Genomic DNA, 21,381 nt, shown 5'->3' on the forward strand with positions numbered 1-21,381 from the left:
TCCACCTCATAGATTTGTTAGGAACTGGGCAATATTCTGGGGAGGGGGGAGCCTATTCCGAAAGGATGTGCTCCACCTTAACCAGGGTGGGACCAGGTTGCTGGCATCGGTGTTTAAAAAGGAGATAGAGCAGCTTTTAAACTAGAGACTGGGGGAAGGCCAACAGTGGCTCAAAAGCGCATGGTTCGGACTAAGGTATCTTTTAAAGATATCAAAACAGGGAAGGTAGGGTATCCTGATAGTGAGGTTGCAAAAGAGACTGCAGTAGATCAGGTGTCCTAAAATAAAAATCAGGCAAAAGATAGCAATTTAATACAGTCAAGTACAGAGCATGATGTAAATAGGAACAACAAACATAGTTTGAAATGTCTATATGCAAATGCCAGAAGTCTTAGAAATAAGATGGGAGAGTTTCATTTAGTGCAATATATACTAACTCTAAATGAAAAATTAGATATAATAGGAATCTCTGAGACCTGGTGGTAGGAGGATAACCAGTGGGACACTTTCATACCGGAGTAGAAATTATATTGTAGTGATAGGGTGGATCGAATTGAGGGCCTAGAATCAAATAGATTGAAAAATCAACAAGAAAGAAAACACATCTTGGAATCCCTGTGGATTGAAATTCCATGTTTAAAGGGGAAAAGGATAGCGATAGGAGTGTACTACTGTCCACCTGGCCAGGATGAACAGATGGATGTAGAAATGTTATCAGAAATTACAAACTGGGCAACACAGTAATGGGTGATTTCAATTTCCCCGATATTGATTGGTAAATGTAACATCGGGGCATGCTAGGGAAGTAAAATTCCTTGACAAAATCAAGGATTGCTTTATGGAGCAGCTGGTACAGGAGCTGACGAGAAGGAAAAATTCTAAACCTAATGCGTAATGGATCGCATGATCTGGTGTGGGAGGTAATGGTGGATGGGGCCGCTTGATAAGTGATCATATGATCAGGTTTGAATTAGCTTTAGAGTAGTATACACAGGATATCCAATACGTTAGCGTTTAACTTTCAAAAAGGAGACTGATAAAATGAGAAAAACGGTGAAAAAAAAACTGAGTGGCTGCGATGGTCAAAATTTACATCAGGCATGGATACTGTTCAAAAATACCATCCTGGAGGCCTATGCCAAATATATTCCGCATATTAAAAAAGAACGGAAGACCAAACGACAGCCGGCATGGTTAAAGAGTGAGGTGAAGGAAGCTATTAGAGCTAAAAGAAATCCTTCAGAAAATGGAAGAAGGAACAGAGCGACAATAATAAGAAACAGCATAAGGAATGTCAAGTCAAATGCAAAGCGCTGATAAGGAAGGCTAAGAGGGACTTTGAAAAAAAGATTGCTTTGGAGGCAAAAACACAGAGAATATTTTTAGGTATATTAAAAGCAGGAAGCCTGCAAAAGAATCGGTGGCCCGCTAGATGACTGAGGGGTAAAAGGGGCTATCAGGTAAGACAAAGCCATAGAGGAGAGATTAAATGAATTCTTTGCTTCGGTCTTCACCAAGGAAGATTTGGGAGCGATACCGGTTCCAGAAATGGTATTTGAAGCTGAGGAGTCGGAGAAACTGAATGAAATCTCTATAATCCTAGAAGATGTATTAGTCCACACCATGGACTGATACAAAGGCATTATAACGTCCTCACTTTTGTTTTCCATTCCTTTCCTAATAATACCTAACATTTTATTTGCTTTCTTAGCTGCCACAGCACACTGAGCAGAACATTTCAATGTATCAACAGCGAAGCCAAGATCCCTTTCTTGGCCGATGACCCCTAACGTGGAACCGTGCATGACGTAGCTATAATTCAGGTTCCTCTTTCCCACATGTATCACTTCGCACTTGCTCACATTAAACGTCACCTGCCATTTAGATGCCCAGTCTCCCAGTCTCATAAGGTCGTCTTCTAATTTTTCACAATCTTCTGCGATTTAACGACTTTGAATAACAGTGTTGTCAGCAAATTTAATTACCTCACTAGTTACTCCCATCTCTAGGTCATTTATAATATGTTAAAAAGCAGTGGTCCCAGCCAGACCCGTGGGAACCCCACTAACTACCCTTCTCCATTGAGAATACTGACCATTTAACCCTACTCTCTGTTTCTATCTTTTTAACCAGTTTTAATCACAATAGAACACTACCCTCCTATCCCATGACTCTCCAATTTCCTCTGGAGTCTTTCATGAGGTACTTTGTGAAACGCCTTCTGAAAATCCAGATACACAATATCAACCGGCTCACCTTTATCCACATGTTCGTTCACCCCTTCAAAGAAATGTAATAGATTGGTGAGGCAAGATTTCCCTTTACTAATCCATGTTGACGTTCTCATTAATCCATTATTTTCAGTACCTCTCGGTCTCTGGTCTCTCCTCTGGTTTCAGAGTAGCAAGACACCTCTTTGAGGAATACTTGTACTAATAATTTCCATAGTGCTACTAGACATACACAAAGCAGTACACATTAGATACCAGATATGTTCTCTGTCCCTAGGGCCTCACAATCAGTTTTTTTTTTTGTACATGGTGCAATGGGAGGGTTAGGCCTAAGGTCACAAGTAGCTGCAGTGAGAATCAAACTCAGGTTGCCAGGATCAAAGCCCATTGCACTAACCATTAGGCTAGCCCACTCCAATAGACAAAACTTTACTCAGTCTGATTTTCTCTTGGACTTCTTTGCAAGCTCAGGTCCATCATTCAGGCAGTTTCTAGCTACCTGATATCTGCAGCTTCATGATAGTGCAGTGAGAGTGTTCCCTGTAACAAGTGATGGGGATGGGAGGTTGTTCTATTCCCTTTGTAGTTCCAAGGGAGGAAATTCCTGCCACATACTCATGGAGTTCAGTAGAGTCATCATTCTTATTGGGATCATTATAGCCTGTAATAGACTCAGGCCACCAGTAGAGTTTCTACTCCTACATGCATCTTGGGGAATTGTGGTGTTCTGTTCGTGTTCTACATTGCCACAACAGTCTTCTCTGGTTGTTTCTGTGGGGGCCATTATAAATTTGTGACTCTTTCATTCTGCCTTTCCTCTTTACCAGGGACATTTTTTGTTTCAAGGTCATGGTGGAAGTATTACCTGCGTCACAGGAAGGGATTGCAGATTCTTCCATACCCTGTGATTGGCTGATTGCAACTCTTGGCTCAGAGTAGCCTGCAAGTTTCTTTTACAACAGCTACCTGTTTTCAGGCCTAAGGATAGTATTCAGTTTCACCATGCATCAATGGTTTCCAACACAGGTTTTGGAGTATCGTGAAGGAATATTTGCCCTAGCCTTGGGGGAAAGACTTTCTTACTGGTTTATCAGCACAGATTCAACACCCATGTTGGGTTCATCTTTCCCTACTAGGTTCTTGGGGCTGGGCGTTTGTTCACCATCTGGGTGAACTGGCATCTATCTTGGCCATTCTGCCTTGTACCAAGTTCCACATCACACCACTTCTGGGGTTCCTTGTTGATCTCCGTCTCTGACCCTCCAAACCACTCTGCCTTGCATGGTAGTTCCAAAGTTGCTTTCCTCGTCATTTCTGAGGCTTTCTCTCTCATTGCATATAGCATATTGTTTTACCTGGGTGCAACAACTGTTGTATAATTCCAGGAGTCCAGAAGTTGACGTCTTCCTGCATGACCTAATATGGACTCAAGGTTGGCATATTTCACGCAATCCTAGTTTGTCTGTATTTGTGTGCCACCCAAGCCACTGTCTTCAGCGGCCAGCTCATCATTTCATCACTTGGTTGTCACGGTGGTTCGTTTGGCTCTCTGCTTCATTCATTCTGTTGTTGGGGGTGTATTAACAGGTTGATGCCATGGCGCTTGTGATGACTCCAAGATGCATTCTTCCCGAGAACAGGTCTGGACGTTCTTTGTTTGATTTGCCCTCATTTTTACGATCCAGGTGCTATCGTCTGGGCACTCGAGTTTCACTGCTCTGGGTATTCATTCTAGAATGATTTCAGAACTCCAGACTTTGGCATGTCCAGTTCCTCTGGATTTCTTCTGCTAGGGTGCAGGTACACTTCAATTTCCCCTTTCTCCTCATTTGATGCCAACTTGTGATGACTTAGAAAGAAAGCCCAGATTTGTTCTCGGGAAGAAGCTGTGTCTGTTTGATTACCGTCGTCCTCATTTTGATGATTCAGGTGCTATTGTCTGGGCACCCGAGTTTTTCACTACTCGGTATTTCTAGCAGGATTTCGTAACTCCTGACTTTCACATTTTGATTTCCTCCGAATTTCCTTTGCCTAGGGTACAGGTACACTTAATTTCCCCTTTCTCCTCTTTTTTTTTTTTTTTTTTTGGGGGGGGGGGGGGAGTTTATTTTATTTTTATTTATTTTATTGCACTTGTATCCCACATTTTCCCACCTATTTGCAGGCTCAATGTGGCTTACACAGATCTGTTATGGCATCGCCATTCCAGGGTAAAGATACAATTGGTGTTACAAAGAGGATGACAAAAAAGAGCTAGGCAAACAGTACAGAATGAAGACGTTCAGAATAAGGGAAGAGTGGTGAAGTGTTTTAATAAGCTATGGATTCTCGTGGTAGGCCTTGTTGAAAGAGGTTTTCAGAGATTTGCGAAAGTGGGTTATATCATTAATTGTTTTCAGGTTAGTTGGTAGTGCATTCCACAGCTGAGTGCTCATATAGGAAAAGCTGGATGCATGTGTTAGTCTGTATTTTAATCCTTTACAGTTGGGGAAGTGTAGGTTAAGAAATATGCGGGCAGATCATTTAGCATTTCTAGGAGGTAGGTCCACAAGATCTAGCATGTAGGTCGGGCATCGCCGTGAATGATTTTATGAACCATCGTGCAGATCTTGAATGTAGTACGTTCTTTTAGTGGGAGCCAGTGCAGTTTCTCTCTTAGGTGTTTTGCACTTTCATATTTTGTTTTTCCAAATATGAGTCTGGCTGCGGTATTCAGGGCTGTCTGAAGTTTCTTGATGGTCTGTTCTTTACAGCCAATGTAGAGTGCGTTGCAGTAGTCCAGGTGACTTAGTACCATTGACTGTACCAGGTTGCGAAAAATGGCTCTTGGGAAGAAAGGTTTTACTCTTTTGAGTTTCTGCCTTGCATCTCACTTTCTTTTTGATTCCTCTTCCTAGTTCACTGTTCTGTCTACGTCTCTACTATTGGACCCTGACCAGTGAGCTCTGGTGGTTGGATTATTTGTTCCTGCTTTGCTTGGGATTTGAACAGGTGATGCGCCTTTTTATATCCATGATAGCTCACTTCCTTAATGCGGCTACCGCATCTGTAACTTTGCTAGAGGGTAACACCTTTCTGGACGGATTCCAAACATTTGTGGTCCGAGGGGTGGATTCTTTTGAGGCGAAAACTCGTTTTTTGTTACATGGAGGAAACTGGCAGATACTACTTTTTGGCTACTTCTGCTTGTTCACTGGCATAATTTGGAGTATCTGGGCTATCCACAGGAGCTTCAGGTTCCCACCCTACTTAAGGACTGCTTTGCTACATCCCACAAGTCTCTGGATTCATCTGCTGCTGACGCCAGGAACAAGAAATGATGCCTTGCGTGATATTCTTTCCTTTTGTTGCAGCAGATTAATCCAGAGTCCATATGCTAATTTAGATGGTTCCTCTCTGTGCTTTCTACCTGTTGACTTGTGTCTCTTCATTTTCCATTTTAGATTGTTGATTGTTTTTTTTTCTTTGAAGTTCTGGGGCTATAGTTCCCGGGGGGAAGGAGAAATGCTATAATCCTGTTTCTTTCTGCTTTGTCATGAGAAATAGACTGACCAAGGAGCATTCCATCCAATAAGGTAGTGCAGTTAAGTGCGCTGTATCTCCACTTGCTGGTAGATGTACATAACCCCCCAAGTCTCTGGATTCATCTGCTGTGACTAAAGGAAAGAAATTTATCAGGTAAGACATAATTTTTTGTTTGGATTGTTCAAAAGCAGTGATGAAAAGGTTGCAAACTATCCAAACTACTGCTGAGCAATTAATACTCTCCATATCTAAAACTGACAGAATTACTCCTCATTTGATTTGTCTTCATTGGCTACCAGTTGAGGCTAGAATTCTGTTTAAATTTTACTGACTTTCGTGAAATGACTGCACTGTCATATCTGAACCCATTGGTTCAATTTTCTTCATCTTTAAAAGCACTGAAGCTACAAGTTCAGTCAATTTCTGATTTTCCTAGCTTTAAAGGAAAAAGAAATAAAATGTTTAACTGTTTGGGTGTTTGAGGCTGCAGAACATTGGACACTAGTAAAAAAGGCCCGTTTCTGACACAAATGAAACGGGCGCTAGCAAGGTTTTCCTCGGAGTGTGTATGTTTGGGAGAGTGTATGTGAGAGTGACTGAGAGAGTGAAAGTGTGAGTGTGTGAGAGGAGAGAGTGAGTCTGGGTGTGAGTGTGTTTGTGAGAGAGTGTGTGTGGAGAGAGTGTGCGCAAGTATGTGGAGACACAGTGTGGAGAGAGTGTGTGTGTGTGGCGGAGAGAGAGAGAGAGAGAGTGTGTGTGAGACACAGATTCTCTGTGAGACCAAGCGAGTGTGTGAGTGACTGTGTGGCACATAGAGAGTGAATGTGATACAGTGTGTGAGACAGAGTGTGTGAGAGTGAGAGTCAGAAAGATTTGTATATGAGAGAGAGAGTGTGAGCTCTGCCCTCCCAATCCATGCCCATCTGTCCCCTGCCCCCTCCATTCATCCTTTTCCAGCAATTCCCCTCTCTCCCTGAGCCCTGCCCTCCCAATCCATGCCCATCCATGCTCCTCTGTCACCTGTCCCCTCCATTCATCCCTATCCAGCAATTCCCCTCTCTCCCTGAGCCCTGCCCTGCAATCCATATCCATCCATGCCCCTCCGACCCCTCCATTCATCCCTATCCAGCAATTCCCCTCTCTCCGTGAGCCCTGCCCTCCTAATCCATGCCCATCCATGCTCCTCTGTCCCCTGCCCCCTCCATTCATCCCTTTCCAGCAATTCCCCTCTCTCCCTGAGCCCTGCCCTCCCAATCCATGCCCATCCATGTTCCTTTGTCACCTGCCCCCTCCATTCATCCCTATCCAGCAATTCCCTCTCTCCCTCAGCCCTGCCCTGCAATCCATATCCATCCATGCCCATCTGTCCCCTCCATTCATCCCTATCCAGCAATTCCCCTCTCCCTGAGCCCTGCCCTTCCAATCCATGGCCATCCATGCTCCTCTGTCACCTGGCCCCTCCATTCATCCCTATCCAGCAATTCCCCTCTCTCCCTGAGCCCTGTCCTGCAATCCATATCCATCCATGCCCATCTGTCCCCTCCATTCATCCCTATCTAGCAATTCCCCTCTCTCCCTGAGCCCTGCCCTCCCAATCCATGCCCATCCATGGTGCTCTGTCCCCTGCCCCCTCCATTCATCCCTTTCCAGCAATTCCCCTCTCTCCCTGAGCCTTGCCCTCCCAATCCATGCCCATCCATGCTCCTCTGTCCCCTGCCGCCTCCATTCATCCTTTTCCAGCAAGTCCCCTCTCTCCCTTCCATGACCCCCCCTCGCATCCATGCTCCTCTCTCCCCCATGTCCCAGCCTGGCCCGCCCTCTTCTCCCCCCCCCCCTTCGCATCCATGCTGTCGTTTCTCCCCTGCCCTCCCGCTCCCATTGTTGTACTTTACTGGCCACCCTCTTCTCTCCCCCCAACATCCTTTTTTTTTTTTTTTTTCTTTCTTTTAAATTTACCTCCTTGGCGGTTCCGGCAGCGAAGCGTCAGGGAAGGAGGCGGCGCTCCCGACGTCTAGCTTTCCCTTCGCTGTGTTCTGCCTTTTTTTGACGTCATTCTCGACGTCAGAAGAAGGCGGAGCGCGAAGGGGAAGGCTAGACGTCGGGAGCGCCGCCTCCTTCCCTGACGCTTCGCTGCCGGATTTGTTTTGTTTTTTTTCCGCCCTCGACGTCATGACGTTTGACGCAAGGGCGGGCAGAGACGGCTGGCTGGCTTGAAGGCTTCACACCATGAATCCACGAACCCTTCAGCCTGGGAGTGACGTCAGATGGCTTCAGAACGTTGTCCTCAGAACGTTGAGGGTGCGTTTTATTATATTAGATCATTTCCTGGTAGTCTTTGACAGATAAGTGAATATTATTCTTTTAGGAAAGGTTTAAAATACTTTGTATTTCACACAATTTATTGTTTTTAGATTGTCCTATATATCTTTTATGATGTATATTCATGGAAAGCATGTTTCCATTTTTACATTTTTGTAAACAGCAGTGAGCTACTTTTGGAGGTATTTGCAGTATAGAAACATTGGGTTATGCTGTGTTAGTAATACAGAAACCTTTATCCTCTGCTCCAAACTAATAAATTTGTGTATTAGTAAAAGGTTTGTTAAGGGTATTGATATTTTGTAAAGAAAGAATGAGAAAACTTACCGTGTGTATATAGTTGCCTATAGGTCTCATCCCTACTTTCCACCCTAATTTCTGTGCTCATTTGATAACTGTGTACACAAAGAACAAAAACCCTTGCAGGCTTGCAATTAGACAGGAAGCAGCGACGGTGACTCAAAAAAGAAGGCTGTACAATGCTTTCAAACTCGAGGTTTATGTACAATCTAACAGACAACGTGGTCATGTTTCGGCCAATGGGCCCTGTCTCAGGACGGTCTAGATGCAGGAAACACACACAAACAATTACATTGTAGAAAATATCTAAAGGATTAATAAAACTTCTCGTATTTGATTTTAATGGTTTTATTCATTATCATTTAGATACATTCTGGGTAGCATCGCATATAGGTCATTCCCCTGACTTTTGACTTTTAAAAATTGGTTAAATATTTTGCCACCTATACTTTTTTTGTTTGTTTTTTTGTTACATTTGTACCCTGCGCTTTCCCACTCATGGCAGGCTCAATGCAGCTTACATGGGGCAATGGAGGGGTTAAGTGACTTGCTAGAGTCAACAAGGAGCTGCCCGTGCCTGAAGTGGGAATCAAACTCGGTTCCTCAGTTTCCCAGGACCAAAGTCCACCACCCTAACCACTAGGCCACTCCTCCACTCGAGTTATATGGCAACTTTTTGAGTCATGTGGTTGGAATACTGTAGTTGAAAAAGAAGGGGATGCAATCTCTAACATGGACTCTATAAGAGAAGGAACAAAAAGATTGTAGGAAAGAATGGACAACAAAAATGAGAACATTATAATGCCTTTGTATCGCTCCATGGTGCGACCGCACCTTGAATATTGTGTGCAATTCTGGTCACCACATCTCAAAAAATATAGTGGAAATAGAAAACGTACAGAGAAGGGTGACAAAAATGATAAAAGGGGGATGGGATGACTTCCCTATGAGGAAAGGCTAAAGCGACTAGGGCTCTTCAGCTTTGAGAAAAGACGGCTGAGGAGGAGATATGATAGAGGTCTATAAATGAGTGGAGTGGAACGGGTAGGTGTGAATCGCTTGTTTACTCTTTCCAAAAATAAGGACTAGGGGGCATGCAGTAAAGCTACAAAGTAGTAAATTTTAAAATGAATCGAGAAAATATTTCTTCACTCTGTGTAATTAAACTGTGGAATTTATTGTCAGAGAATGTAATAAAGGAGTAGTTTAGGATTTAAAAAAAGGTTTGGATAGCTTTCTAAAAGAAAGTCCATAAGCCATTAGTAAAATGAACTTGGGGAAAATCCACTGCTTATTTCTAGGGTACGCAGCATAAAATGTATTTATACTGTTTGGGATGTTGCCAGGTACTTGTAACCGGATGGCTGCTGTTGGAACACGGATGCGGGCTGATGGACTTTTGTCTGTACCAGTATGGCAATACATACTGTACTTATGGGTAGAAACAAAAAATCACTCTAGCGTGCCTGGTTGCACTTGCAGTGAAATTTGGTACCTGTTATCTGTTGACTCCGGGGAAGAGGACCTGCTGCATCATGCAAAGGTTTAGGGATAAGGGTAAGCTCGTCAATGAGGACAGGAAGGAAGGCATCAGTTTATTCCTAATGAAAAGTGGAGCAAACGAAAAGGGAGAAAATTGTATGAAAAAGATTTTCCTGATCTGAATGTTTAGAAACACTCGCTACTAAAATCTTTTTTCCACCCGTGAAAGAGGTAAAGAGCTGTAGGCAATTGTCAGAGATTTGATGTTGTAGCCAATGTGGATCAAGGATAGTCTGATGCTTGCAAAGTGAGCAGAGGGAAGAAGCTGTTTCAGATGAGATAAAGCTATAAATGATTGAATTACAAATAGCTGCAGCAGTCGGCTACCTCCTTTAAAAAAAGTTTTTCTTCCTAAGTAAGAAAAGTAGATGGAAGTGGTAATTACTTTAGAGGTTCAGAAGAGCTAAAAGAAGCAATTGGAGCACCCAGACAAGACGAGATTAGTTAAATGAGTGCTGCCTGCTAGACCAGTCCAGCCAATGGTTTTATAGAGAGATACTGTATTATTCCATTGACATCCTGGCATTCTCCAGAATTCTTCTACCTCTAGCAAATGGTATGGATTGGTCTTGTCTGGTGCAGAAGGTTCTATGACTAACTCCCACAAGACCCATTTCATGGATTATGTCCCCCCCTGAGGTTGTATGCGGGTCTTTGCTCCTGGGTTGGTCCATGACCCTCCATCCCAGTGAGTCAGTTGCTGCTTTTACCTCTGCAGTCCCAAGCTTTAGCCCCAGGCTACTGCATAATATGACTTATGGCTTCAGTGACTGTGGTTCCTTACTGGGAGGGGGGGGGGTTGCCCATCCCCCCTTCTCCTCCTCCTCCCATTTTAACCCCCCTCGGAGTCCTGCAGCATTAAAATAAAAAAAATTAAAAAAAAAAAAAAAAAAAAAAACCGCCCTCAGGAATTTGATGTCAGTCCTTCACCTGCTTGTCAGAAAAAGTTGATTTGGTGGGGGTGGGGGGGGGGGGGGCTAGGACAGAGCATTAAGCTGAAGAGCTGCCCACTCTTGCATAGCCTTTGAGGCTGCTGGTGTTATCCAGGGCGGAGAAGGGTAGTCTGAAGTCAGTTCATGTGGAAAGTTTTGGCTGACACAGTGTCTTGGTTGGTGGACGCGGTGCCTGGTTTGTGAGAATGGTGGATTAGTGCAGCCATCAGCTTCCTTAAGTGACACCCAGGTAAATTCAGGCCAAGTGGGTCGGGATAACTTGATGGAAATGATACCATGGTTCTCCAATCCTTGTAATTGGCCCACTGGTCTGGTGAGCCCCTGAATTAGTAGAAACATTAGTGATTTTGCTGTCATTCCTCAGACAGTGAACCATTGGCTGGAAATGGAGGCCAGAGTCTTGTGGGGGGGGGGGGGGATGGTTACTTCATCTGCCTTGTCTAGTTTCTGGATGAGCAGCGTGGCTCTTGCAGGGCTTCTGGGAGCTTCTTGGGCAATGGATGCAGGTCCTGGTGAGTGCATTTAGTAAGCTCTGTCTGAGAGCATCTTTTGGCCTAGGTATGGAGCACTGGTTCTCCCAGCATGCAGTAGGTACTGGGGAGTAATGGATTACCCTTCCCCCAAGGCTAAGAAGCCAGTGTCTGGGAGGCTATGGAATGAGTAGATAGGTTCGGTACTTCGATTAGGGTATCTCTGGCCCTGGGGACCTGTCACTGGTGAAGGAAAGAAGTCTCACTGGGGCTGAATTGAGAGAAGAGAGTGCAGCTCATTGTGCAGAGCCTTAACAGTCATTCAGTTCCCACCTCTGTTATCACCTCGTTAAATGGGGAGTCTATTTTGCAAAGTCTCAGGAGGTCCACTAAGGCTTTTCCTTTGTATTGAGCCTTATCCCAGATGGTCTTGATCAAGTGGGAGGTCTTGGAGGCGCCTCCTTGGGGTACTAAGCTCTTGGGCAGACTGTATCATTTACCTTACTGAGGGGCATTCTATATTCCTTATCTTAATGAGACAAAGCCAACATGGATTTAATGAGGGGAAATCTTGCCTCACCGATCTATTTATTTCTTTGAAGGAATGAACAATGTGGATAACTGTGAGCCAGTTGATGTTGTGTATCTGGATTTTTAAAAGGCGTTTGACAAAAGTACCTCATGAAAGACTCCATAGGAATTGGAAAGTCATGGGATAAGAGGTAGCATCCTATCCTTGTCATCAAGCAGATGAAGCCATTACGTATGGGTTGTGTCCATCAACCATGCAGGGGGAGATAGAGAGCACTCAACTTTTCACAGTGCCTCATGGACAGCCAGCTCCACTGCCTCTTCAGTATTCTCTATCTCCCCAAGCAGGGTGGCTGCAGCTTCTTCGAGCTCCATCAAAATCTGCCCGGGGGTTGGCTTCCTGCTTGCCAGTTGTTAGCCGGGGTGTTAGAGGCTATAGCAGCTTCACTTTGAAGGCACATAAGTATCCCTTTCCCTGCCTTACCCATGCCCCCGTGGATGTGGACATATTAGCTTGCTTTTCCCTGTCCTTTTCCCACTCAGTGGATGTAGGCACATTGGTTCGCCTTTCCCTGCCTTTCCCACTCACCTGAGCCTCCGGAGTTCTTATTACCTCTGCTTCCTCACAGCGTAAAAAAAAAAAAAAAAAAATGGAACAGAGGTTTTCCTTTGATTCTTCTATGGGACCGGAGCTGTGATACTCGGTCTGGTGAGGTAAGAGTGTTTTCTAACTCCTCTGGGGTGGGCCCGCGATCGGGGCGTTTTGGCGTGAAACCACCATTTTGAATTTTCACGACGTTTTCGGCAATGGCTGCAGAGAATGTAAAGCGCTGTTCCTGGTGTGGCAAGCGCAAATCAGCAGCGGGGCTCTGTAAATTGTGCTGTACAGGTGTAAGAGCCGGCCCGAGCATGGCGAGCGATGATTCTTCCCGCTCAGAGCTGGCAGCGGATGCCATTTTGAATTCTCCGCATGGCGTGTTTGTAGAGACGGAGAGCCCTGAGCTGGGGGGGGCGGGGGGGACCTCGAATTGAGGCTATTCAGGGAGCGGCTAGTCCCGGAGGGGATCTGGGTGCCCAGGGCGAGTTTTTCTCCCCTGATTTTTGTGTTGTTGCATAAAGCATACATGCTGAAAAGAGCTCTCCCTCAAGGGTCGTCTGAGGCCCCTTCTATTGTTCCCCCCCCCCCCCCCCCCCCCCCCCTCCCCGGTGGATTCGGGACACATAGTGCCGAATTGTTTTTTGGAATTTTGTGGTATATAAATACAAATAAATGAAATACAGCAAAGGAAATTTGGCACCTATTTTTCTTTATAGAATATTGGTTGAACTGGGTATATACACATGTATGTGTTGAGATTATGTGCCACTTATGCCCAGCCAGCCTGATAATTGGCATAAAGAAAAGCGTAGAAGGGCTAATTCCCCTTCAGATTGTGGTGCAACCCTCCCCCCCCCTCTAAGCAAAGGTTGGTGAAGTTGGCTTTTCAAGGCCTTCTCCTATTTGGTGAGGAGTTTGGGAAAAAAATAGTTAAAGGCCTGGGAGATCCTAAACCCCAGCGCTTGCCCGAAGATAGGCCGGGGCCTTCCTCCAAGGGCCAGGCGGTTCACCTCCTCTTATATACCTCGCTTCCGTGAAGCTAGAAGGTACTGCCCGGGGCATTCTGCTGGGTTCACTTCTCGTGCCCGTTTTTCAGCAGAGGAACTCCTTTCGCTCGGACAAGCGTTCCGCAGCCACCGGCTTTAGGCCTAGAGTTCAGGGGCGACCCTCTCAATGATGGTGCGCTGGCCCCCTCCTCGCTTCCTGTTCATCGGAGGACGTCTTTTCCTCTTGCCGAGGAGTGGGCCAATTTTTCCTCAGATCAGTGGGTTCTGGACCTGATCAGAGATGGCTACAGAATAGAATTCAACGCTCCAGTAAGAGATGTTGTGGAGTCCCGATGCGGTTTCTGCCGCCAAACGAGCAGCGGTATAGGAGACTTTGCAAGGTCTGATTCAGTTAGGGGCCATGTCCCCGGTTCTTCCCGCTGAACATGGCTACGGCCAATACTCCATCTACCTTTGTTGTGCGCGCGAAAAGTTGGTTTTCCTTTGCCCTATTCTGGACTTAAAAGAATTAAACAAGTCCCTGAGAGTGCGGCATTTTCCACATGGAAACCCTGCGCTCCGTCATTGCTGCGGTACAGCCAGGAGAGTTTCTCACGTCTCTAGACCTGAAAGAAGCTTACTTGCACATACCAATTTGGCCCCCGTACCAGAAGTTTCTGAGGATTGTGGCGGTGGGAAAACATTTCCAGTTCCGGGCCTTGCCTTTTGGCCTCGCCACAGCTCCCCGAACCTTTTCGAAGGTAATGGTGGTGGTAGCTGCTTTGCTCAGGCGAGATGGTATCAGGGTTCCACCCGTACCTAGACGACTGGCTCATCAGAGCAGACTCTGTAACAGAGAGCTATCAAGCTACAGCCAAAGTGGTCTCAGTACTTCAATTTCTAGGCTGGGTCGTCAATATGGCCAAACGTCACCTGACCCCCTCGCAATCTCTAGAATATTTGGGGGCCAGGTTCGACACAGACTCGGGCTATGTATACCTCCCGAGCTAAGGCGGTGTCAAGCTTCAGAATCAGGTCCGTCTGCTCCTGAGGATGCCCCGCCCGCGAGCTTGGGACATTGTCCAGCTGCTGGGATCGATGACAGCCACATTGGAAGTGGTGCCCTGGGCGATGAGCGCACCTGAGACCTCTACAGTATTCCCTACTTAAAGATGGTCTCCAGTTTCTCTGGATTATCAATGCAGACTTTCTGGGCTCCCTGCGGCCCGACTCAGCATGGAGTGGGGCTCTCAGACAGCATGCTGCGGCGAGGAATGCCGCTGGTGCCCCCCGATTGGTGCCCTAGTAGTGACAGATGCCAGCCTGAAGGGCTGGGGCGCACATTGCAAGGGAAGCATGCCCAGAGTCTATGACACCCGAGGGTCGGAGTGGTCATCAACCGCCTGGAGTTGAAAGCAGTGTTTCAGGCGCTTCTGGCCTTTCAAGTGACCCTGGAAGGATTGGCTGTCAGAGTGATGTAAGACAACACGACAGCAGTGGCCTACATAAATCGACAAGGCGGCACTCAGTGCAGAGCACTGGCCGCGCAGGCCGAACAGATTTGCCACTGGGCCGAGCTGCATTTTCAGTTTCTGTCGCAGCTCACATTGCAGGTCAGAGCAAACGTGCAAGACGATTAGCTAAGCAAGGCGTTCAGATCGATCCAGCAGAATGGGAACTAGCAGACAAAGTATTCCTGCAGGTATGTGCCAAATGGGGCAAGCCCGTGATGGATCTTATGGCGACAAGTTCAAATGCCAAAGTCCCATGCTTCTTCAGCAGACGGAGAGATCCTCGCTCGGCAGGGTTGGATGCCTGGCTCAGCCCTGGCCTCCGGGCCTACTATATGTGGTTCCCTCCGTGGCCCTTGATAGGGCGTGTGCTCCTTGCGGATTCGCTGCACCCAGGAGAAGTGGTCCTCATCGCCCCGGATTGGCCCAGGAGGCCTTGGTATGCGGACCTCCTACAGATGCTAGTGGAGGCTCCCCTTCCTTTACCTCTGGTACCAAACCTGTTGTCACAGGGCCCTGGTAGCCATGGAGGACGCCGTGACGATTTGGTCTTATGGCATGGCGATCTTGAGAGGGGCGCAATTGAGGGACAAAGGCTATTCAAACACAGTCATTTCCAGTCTCCTGCAGGCCCACAGGCGTTCCACCTTCCGTGGCTTATGCCAGGATTTGGCGCCAGTTTGAGTCTTGGTGTGCTTCAAAAGCGATCAACCCATGTGGGCTCCTGTCTCGCTGATTGTGGACTTTTGCAGGATGGTGTACAAATAGGCTTGGCCCTATAATTCCCTGCGGGTGCAAGTGGCAGCATTGTCCTCCCATTTGTGGTAAGGTTGAAGGCGTGTCTTTAGCTGCTCATCCAGATGTGCACGGTTTCTTAGTGGGGTGCTTCGGCTCCGGCCTTCCGTGCGTGCACCCTGTCCAGCTTGGAACCTGGGGCTAGTTTTGAAGGCCCTGCAGGCTTCTCCTTTTGAGCCGTTTCAGCGAGCATCGGAGAAAGATTTGACACTAAAGGCCGTTTTTCTTGTGGCCATTACTTCGGCGAGACGGGTGTCAGAGCTCCAGGTGCTGTCCTTTAGAGGACCCATTTCTGCAATTCTCAGAGTCTGGGGTCAAGGTTCGGATTGTGCCTTCCTTCATGCCTAAGGTGGTTTCAGCGTTTCACCTAAACCAGCCTATTTTTCTTGCCCTCCTTTGTAAGGAGGAGTTTTCAGAATCTTTTGGGCTGTTGCACCTGTTGATGTGCGCAGGAGCTCTGCTGCAGTATCTGCGAGTTACTATCTCTTTCAGGATCTATGATCCTCGCAGAGGGGTCTCCAGCGTCTAAAGCCACTATTGCCCGCTGGCTCAAAGAAACTATCTTTTCAGCTTATCTGCTTGCCGGCCTGGTCTCCGCCTGTAGCCTTTAAGGCGCATTCTACCAGAGCGATTTCTTCCTCTTGGGCTGAAACTGGAGCATACCTCTCGTCAAGAGATATGCAGTGCAGGCAACCTGGGCTTCTAAGCTCTCTTTGCCCGACATTACAGGCTGGATGTGGCTGCTAGGAGGGATGCGCGTTTTGGAGCACAAGTGCTAGCGCGTGGTGTGGACCTGTTCCCACCCTATATAGGATTGCTTTGTACATCCCATACGTAATGGCTTCATTTGCTTGATGACAAGGAAGGGAAAATTAGGTTCTTACCTTGGTAATTTTCTTTCCTTAGTCATAGCAGATGAAGCCATGAGCCTCCCTGTATGATTGTCTGTATGCTGTGAATCTGTTTCAGGTTCTGTTCTTGTTTCCTGAAGTTCCTTCCTTGGGAGAAAGTTGGAAAACGGTCTTCAGGATTCATGTTCACTTATAGGAGGATGAGACCATTCCCTGCAGTTTATGTTTTGGAGGATGAGTTATTCCCTCCAGGAGGAGAAAATTACCAAGGGTAAGAACCTAATTTCCCTTCTGGATTAAAAACTGGTTAAAAGATAGAAAGAGAGTAGGGTAAATGGTCAGTATTTTCAATGGAGAAGGGTAGTTAGTGGGGTTCCCCAGGGCTCTGTGCTGAGACCACTGCTTTTTAACATAGTTGTAAATGACATAGAGATGGGAGTAACTAGTGAGATAATTAAATTTGTTGATGACACAGTTATTCAAAGTTGTTAAATTGCAAGATGACATTAGGGGGAACGGAATGGGACTTGTATACCGCCTTTTTGTGGTTCTTCCAACTACATTCAAAGCGGTTACATATTATATACAGGTACTTATTTGTACCTTGGACAATGGAGGGTTAAGTGACTTGCCCAGAGTCACAAGGAGCTGCAGTGGGAATCGAAACCCAGTTCCCCAGGATCAGAGTCCGCTGCACTTACCACTAGGCTACTCATCCACTCTGGGCATCCAGTTGAGAGGTGAGGTTTATATGAGAGAAGTGCAAAGTGATGCATGTGGGAAAGAGGAATATGAACTATAGCTACTTGATGCATGGTTCCATATTCTAGTCACCGACCAGGAAGGGATATAAGTGTCATCGTTGATGATACATTGAAATCCTCTGCTTAGTGTGCAGTGGTGGCTAAGAGAGCAATAGAATGTTACCGGGGTGCAAAGTATATCGTAGTGATAGGGTGGAGGGGTAGCATTGTATATTAACGAGAGCCTTGACTCTGATGGATTACAAATTCAGCAGGACACAAATCACACCTTCGAATCATTGTTTGTTGAAATTCCATGTATAAAAGGGAAAAGGACGGTGATAGGAGTGTATTACCGTCCGCCTCGCCAGGATGATAGGTAGACGTAGAAATGACTACTTCAGCGACAAAGTGCAAAAGATAAACTTGAGTTCACTACCAAGCCCACCTCCTCCTCTTCACCCTTCAACCCTCCCCCTCAACCAACCAACCCTGGCCTCTTTCTCCTCTTCCCTGATATCACCGGAGGAGGAAACCACCCGCCTTCTTTCCTCCTCGAAATGCACCACTTGTTCCTCTGATCCCATCCCCACCAACCTACTTAACACATCTCTCATATTGTCACCCCCTCCATCTGTCATATCCTCAACCTCGTCTCTCCCACTGCAACCGTTCCTGACACCTTCAAGCACGCCTTGGTCACACCTCTCCTCAAAAAACCATCACTTGACCCTACCTGTCCCTCCAACTACCCGGCCCCATTTCCCTCCTGGCCCTTCCTCTCCAAAATACTTGAGCGCGACGTTCACAGCCGCTACCATTGATTTTCTCTCAGGCCATCCTCGATCCGCTTCAATCTGGTTTTCGCCCTCTACACGCGACAGAAACAGCACTCTCTAAAGTCTGTAATGACCTGTTCCTTGCCAAATCCAGAGGCCACTACTCCATCCTCATCCTCGATCTATCCACCGCTTTTGACACTGTCACCATGATTTAGTTTTTGCACCAACTGTCCTCATTTGGGCTCCAGGGCTCACGTCCTCTCCTTGTTCTCCTCCTATCTCTCCCCACCGCACCTTCAGAGTACACTCTCATGGATCTTCCTCCACCCCCATCCCACTCTCTGTTGGAGTTCCCCAGGGATCTGGCCTTGGACCCCTTTCTTTTTTCAATCTATAAGCCTCTTCCCTGGGCTCTCTGATCTCATCTCATGGTTTCCAGTATCATCTTTATGCTGATGACACCCAGCTGTATCTCTCCACACCAGACATCACCTCGGAGACCCAGGCCAAAGTATCGGCCTGTTTATTCGACATTGCTGCATGGATGTCCAACCGCCACCTGAAACTGAACATGGTTAAGACCGAGCTTATTGTTCTTTCCACCAAAACCCACTTCTCCTCTTCCACTGCTCTCGATCTCAGTTGATAACCCCTCATCCTCCTCGTCTCTTCGTGGGCTGAAACGGTTGTCCTTTCTCTTCAAGAGATCTGTCGTGCGGCTACTTGGGGCTTCTCAGCTCTCGTTTGTACGGCATTACAGACTGGATGTTGCAGTGAGGCAGGACACGCATTTTGGAGCGCAGGTGCTTGCTCGCGGAGTTGCCTACTCCCACCCTACGTGGGGAGTGCTTTTGTACATCCCATCAGTTTAATGGATTCATCTGCTGCTGATGACAAAGAAGGGAAAATTAGGTTCTTACCTTGGTAATTTTTTTTTCCTTTAATCACAGCAGATGACTCCATGATCCTCTCTGTCTGATTTTGTTTGTTTGTTCAGAGCTTTCATGCAGATATTGTATCTCATCGGGAGGAGTTGAAGTCCAACCCTCAGTTTCTACATGCTGTTTATTGCAGGAGGTTGAGATCATCCCTCCTTTGTTTGGTTATTGCTCCGGTTCTGGGGCGTTAGTTCACTGTGAGGAAAGTTTTTATTTTACCTTTCTTATTCACTCTGCTTTGGAAATTTCATATACTGAAGGAAGAAGGGGCTAGCTGTCCAAGGTCACTGTGCCTTTTCAGTGCTCTATCTCCACCTGTTGGTAGGGCGATACAACCCATCAGTTAATGGATTCATCTGCTGTGATTAAAGGAAAGAAAATTACCAAGGTGTAAACCTAATTTTCCCTTACTGTTTTGGGATTTTGCCAGGTACTTATCTGGATTGGCCACTGTTGGAAACAGGATACTGGGTTGATGGACCTATGGTCTGTCCAGTATTGCAACACATACGTTGTTAAACAGAGAGAATTAAGGTAGGCTGTTTTTAGTTTCTGAAGGGGGACGCATTGATCACTGTGTTGACCAAGGCAATTCCAGTATGGTGCAATTCAGCACTGAAGGACACACCCAGGAAGGTGGAGCAGCTGCTGAAGCAGGCATTCATTTCCTTATCCTTGGTATGTGGACGATGGAGTTCTGTGCTGGGTGCAACGATTCTTGAAGTCCCCTGATATGGCCTGCCTGGAGTCTGGTGCGGCCTTTCTAGCACTTGCTCTTTTGATTATGCATTTCTCCTCGTTCGTTGGCCTTGTAGTAGTGGTTTGGAGATAGCTGTGGCTAAGGCACTGTGACAGCAGATGCAACCTCCAAGGGAGTGCCTTAGTTGACTGCCCTTTATGGGTGGCTGCTATTTGGAAGATTTGGCAAAGGACTTGAGGCTAGGCCAGAGTAGCTCGTATGACTGCCCTCAGGCCAACCCTAAATCCCCCTTGGGGGCAGGGCAGAGTTAAGGGGATGGCCAAATCCAGATAGACAGGTTGCTCTTAGGCACTTTGGTGCTCCAGAGTATCCAATAAGGTGCCCTTTCGGGTTGCTTGCTGACCATGGATGCAGTTCCTTGACTATTGCTAGCAAAGGCACCCAATGAGGATTTGCTGGGCTCTTGGTGATTCCAGTGGGGTGCAGGCACTTCCCTGTTTGACCATCAGTGGGTTCCCATCACTTCCAACCAGTGGAACCTGGAGATTGGTACACCAGGGTTATGCCCTGGAATTCACAGAAGCTGCTTCTAATGTTTTTATGGTGTCCCCTGGAAACACAGACCCCCCTAGGAGAGACTTTATAGCTCATGCTCCAACTGCAGGATGCAAGGCATGGTTGATACTCAATTTACTTTGTGGTACCCAAGAAGGATGGCTGTTACAGGCACATCCTGGTGCTGAAGGGAGTGAATGCCTTCCTCAGATCCTGTATTTCTGAAACAAGGTCACCTGCTCAGTGATGGCCTGAGGTAATCAAGGTGAGTTTCTCACCTTGAGTCTGTCAAAGCCATACCTTCACATTTCTGTCTGGGACTCTTACAAGTATAGCTCTGTCTTGGGGAGGCAATTTCCATTTTATGATTCTACTTTTGAGCCTAGTGACTGTTTCCGAGACCTTTTCCAAGGTAATGATGGTAGTAGCGGCACTACTTCACAAACAAGGAATATGGGTGCACCCGTAACTGTATGATTGGCTAATCTGGGCCAACTCAGAAGCATCTTTGAGAGGCTATGGTAGAAGTTATGAGTCTCCTTGAATGTATGGGCTGGGCCATTTGACTTCCTCCAGGAGTTGGCGTATTTGAGTGCTTGCACGCAGCAGAGAACAGTATTTCTCCCCGAGGATCTTGTGTTCAAGTTACAGGACCAAGTGTCTTCATGTCTTGGCATTCTTGACTACGTATATGGTCGAAATGGAGAATTGCAGGCAAATGTTTTTTGCCACAGCATGCTGGATCTGGGGGAGTGAGCTGAGTTCCTACACTTTCCAGATGCTGGTGGAATGTAGAGGCCTTCCCCCTTTGATTTCAGGGTGATGGCACCTGAATGCCAATTACCTCTTTTTTTTTCTTCGTCCTGTAGGAGGTTGTATGATGCAACCGGGACTGATGTTGTGATGCAACCCTGGCTGTAGCTGGAGCCCCTGTATGTGTTTGTTCATTGGACTGCTCAAAGACATCCTCTGTATCTCTGATTGTTATAGCCCCAGATTTCCCCCTGCCATCTGTGGTATGTGGATCTTGTGCAGCTGATGGTGGGTCCAC

General features: G+C 46.7%; 1 protein-coding gene across 1 annotated transcript in view; it reads left to right on the forward strand.

The window, feature by feature from the left end:
• ZMYM2 (zinc finger MYM-type containing 2) overlaps window positions 1-21,381 on the forward strand; it is a 552,630-nt gene that overhangs the window by 81,400 nt on the left and 449,849 nt on the right. The window lies entirely within an intron of this gene.

The sequence above is a fragment of the Microcaecilia unicolor genome, chromosome 4, assembly GCF_901765095.1.
Source record: "Microcaecilia unicolor chromosome 4, aMicUni1.1, whole genome shotgun sequence".
Taxonomy (NCBI): Eukaryota; Metazoa; Chordata; class Amphibia; order Gymnophiona; family Siphonopidae; genus Microcaecilia; species Microcaecilia unicolor.